Raw genomic sequence first — 3538 nt, forward strand, 5'->3', positions numbered from 1 at the left:
CACCTCCTACTGTATGGGTCATCCTATAACCTGCCTCCTTACAAAAGGGTTTTAGAATCACATAGAGATATTAATTATTAATGCATTCTTGCAGACTTAGAATTTTATGTGGATATAACACTTGAAAATTTTTGTACCAGTTTATTGTATGAACACACCAGTTCATGTGTACATCTAAATACAAGACACTAGATTGTCCCATTTACTCACCTGACCCCACCCATGTCTTCTGCGCACATCTCTGTGTTTCTCTAGGATGCCCCTAGATGTTGGCTTATGTGGTGGGGATGAGAATCCTCATCTTTACCAAGTTGTTTCCTGTATCTGTTGTTCCAATATGCACCCTGTATTAGTCAGGGTTCTCTAGAGTAGCACAACTTATAGAATGAATCTCTCATACATACATACATACATACATAATGCATACACATATAAACACACACACATAGGATTTATTCGAATTTTACTTACAGGCTGTGGTCCAGCTAATCTAACAATGGCTGCCTATGTACAGAAGGTTCACAAATCCGGTAATTTTACGGTCCATGAGGCTGGATGCATCTGCTGGTCTTTTGTGATGGGTGCCGACTTGCATGTGTCATTAAGAAGCACTGCATGAGGTGCAGATAGACAGACATCTGTAGGTGAAGAGCTCTTAAAGCCGTTGCCAGTTGAAGTGAAATGTGGATGTGACACTGGACGGTAAGTGGGGGAGCCCTCTTCCATGTAGGCAGGGAGAGGGAAGTTTAGAAGCTTTTTCTCCAGGGTGGCAGGCTTTCTTACTAGGCTTTGGTTGGCCTTGTAGAGGAGTTAGAAGAGAGTGTTAGGTTTTACATATTCCTACCTCATCCTACCTTAGTTGGAAATTTCTAGAAACACTCTCAGATATATGTCTAGAGGTGTGTCTCTTACATGGTTCCAAATCCTGTCACGTTGACAAGGAAAATTAACCATCATGGAGACCAAGAGGGAGAATGAGGCCAGTAACTGCAGAGTGACATCAACCTGGACTCATTGCCAATGGCCACAGTGGTATGATGGTGATGTGGGTCCAAGGGTACAGATCTTCTTCTCAGAGAAAAACTTCTTAACCCCCAGCTAGAGCCCAACACTTGTCTCCAGTGGGGAAGACTTTGCTCCATGATTAGAACTGGGTCTTATCACAAAAGTATTCTTGAAAGGTTTGGTTCATACTGAGAGAAAATGCTGGATGCTTTGAGAGGTGTTGAGGGGAGGAACAAATATGAGTAGATGGAAGGAAAATGTGCTCATCAAAGGTTGGGCCAGGGAAGCAGACTCCATAGTTCTCATCCAGAGCTGCCAGGTTGGACAAAACACACAAAGGAACATTAGGATGTCCAGTTAGGTTTACCTGAAATTCAAGTGTAACTTGGGGTCCTATATTTTGCTGAGCAACCCAGGGCCCTTGGGGAGTTCTGTCTGATCCACTCAAACACCACCATGATGCTTGCCTTGTAGATTCCCTGAACTTCCATTGCATAAGCTAGGAGGGTTGAGGGTAGGCAGGCACAGTGCAGAGTGGGGAAGCCTAGAAACAGACACTGCTTAGGGACATAGGCTATGCCATTTTGTTCTGTGACTTCAGTTTCCTGCATTATGCCTAGTACAGAGCACATGGATTAATGCAGCTTGATTTTAGAGTCAATGATAATATTAATAACATACACATAGCACTTAGCTCTCTGCAAGTGCTTTCCTGAAATGCTGAGATGCACACAACACAGTACAAGGGACCTAGAAAGGGCTGTGTAGGTAAAGAGGATTCCTCCAAGACTACTTTCTGATTGAGCATGTATTTATATTACTCACATAATAATTGGGTGTGGGCTCTCTGGGTCTCATTCTTGGCTTCCACTCCTTTCTTCAGCTTTCTCCTAAAAAAAAAATGAGGTTTAGACAAGGTGCAGCATAAGTTCCTCCCCACCTCATTTATGTAGCTTTTCCCACCTTCAATGACCTCCCTGCTCCCTACTCACCCAGATCTACTTCTGGGCCTCAAATCCCCCATCACGATTGCAAAGCAACCCATCCCTGAGGGAGGAAGTTGGTTTTGCAATGCTTTCTTAATGCTGTTCCTGGATACAAATCATGCAGGGTGACACGGGCATTTGGACTATCCACATTTCCCTTTATCAGCACTCAGTTAGAAAGCCCCAGGCCTTATCTGGTGTGTTTCCACAGAAACACCCAAATGATAGAGAGGGGAAAACAGTTCATGATAACCCACAGTTATCTCTACCCTGGCCTGAACTGCTTCAGTTTGCCAGAGAGGATGTTTGACAAGCTGGACTCCCTTACAGCTGTCAAACTGGGAGCAGGAAGCCCCCCTCACCCTGAACAATGTTGGAATTAGAAAAAAGTAGATTGGGGAGTGTGGTGGTTTGATTGCAATTGGCCCCTTAATCTCATGGGGAGTGGCACTTTTAGGAGTGAGTATGGCCTTGTTGGAGGAAGTGTGTCACTGTGGAACAGGCTTTGAGGTTTCCTATGCTCAGGATACTGCCCAGTGTTTCAGTTGACTTCCTTTTGCCTGCGAGATGTAAGCAACTAGTCAGCTCCCTCCCCAGTCCTGTGTCAGCCTGCACACCATCATGCTCCACACCATGATGATAATGGACTGAACCTCTGAGCCACACCAATTAAATGTTTTCTTTGTGAGTTGCTGTGGTCATGGTGTCCCTTCACAGCAATAGAAATCCTAACTAAAACAGGGAGCAACTGCTACTACTTGTTTATTTATTTATTTATTTATTCATGTATTTATTTATTTATTTATTTATTTTTATCAAGGATCTTTAAGCAGAATCTGCAGCATTTTCTATCCCTACCACCTTTACCCCACTCCCAGGGTGTGATCTGCACTGGCCACACATGGTTCTCATTCATTTGCAGTTAATTCATCAAAACATTGTTTGGTCGAAGTCGCTCTGTTAAAGAGCCCTTTATGAGCTGATAGCCCAAGCTTGGCTTGAGCCTGTTGTTGTAGTTTGGGAGGTCCTTCACTTTTCTTTTGACTGCAAAGCTGTCTGGCCCAAGCAAGCTTGAAACTGAAGCTGGTGTGCAGGGGGAGGGGTGGAGAGCGGCCTCTGACACTTATTCATGGGTTTGTTTCTCTAATTCTGGACTCCAGTCAGCAGAAGCACATTCCCTGACTGGTGAAAAGTATTTCTAGAAGATGGTTTTAAGTGCATATTCCTGGTCTAGTCAAAGTCCAGTCGGTGACCCATGCATCCTCTTGGAAACGCAGCCTGGACCCCTCGGCTGGCTCCTCACTGTCACATCTTCCACCCTATTGCAGGCTGGGGTCTTTCTCTCCTGTGCTATTCGGTGACTTCCTGGCACATTCACCTCCTTGTGCCAGTGGCTGAACTTCCTCTCCTCTGGCTCTGCCTACATTGTTCTCTTGCCTTTGGTTCACAGTGGTACTTCTTCAGCTAGGCTTTGTGTGTACCATCAAACCCTAGGAACTGAGCAGGGAAGGTCACAAGACAAACAGAATATTTCCCTCAAAGCATCA

At 44.7% G+C, this 3538-nt stretch overlaps 1 long non-coding RNA gene across 1 annotated transcript; it reads right to left on the reverse strand.

The window, feature by feature from the left end:
• Window positions 1-456: 456 nt before the first annotated feature.
• Window positions 457-2163, reverse strand: LOC114701408. The gene is made up of 3 exons (XR_003735821.2): window positions 1998-2163; window positions 1831-1895; window positions 457-1317 (listed from the first exon to the last, which is right to left on the reverse strand). It is a non-coding gene; the product is annotated as an uncharacterized LOC114701408 (long non-coding RNA).
• Window positions 2164-3538: the final 1375 nt, after the last annotated feature.

The sequence above is a fragment of the Peromyscus leucopus genome, chromosome 3 (genome assembly GCF_004664715.2).
Source record: "Peromyscus leucopus breed LL Stock chromosome 3, UCI_PerLeu_2.1, whole genome shotgun sequence".
In the NCBI taxonomy this organism is placed as follows: domain Eukaryota; kingdom Metazoa; phylum Chordata; class Mammalia; order Rodentia; family Cricetidae; genus Peromyscus; species Peromyscus leucopus.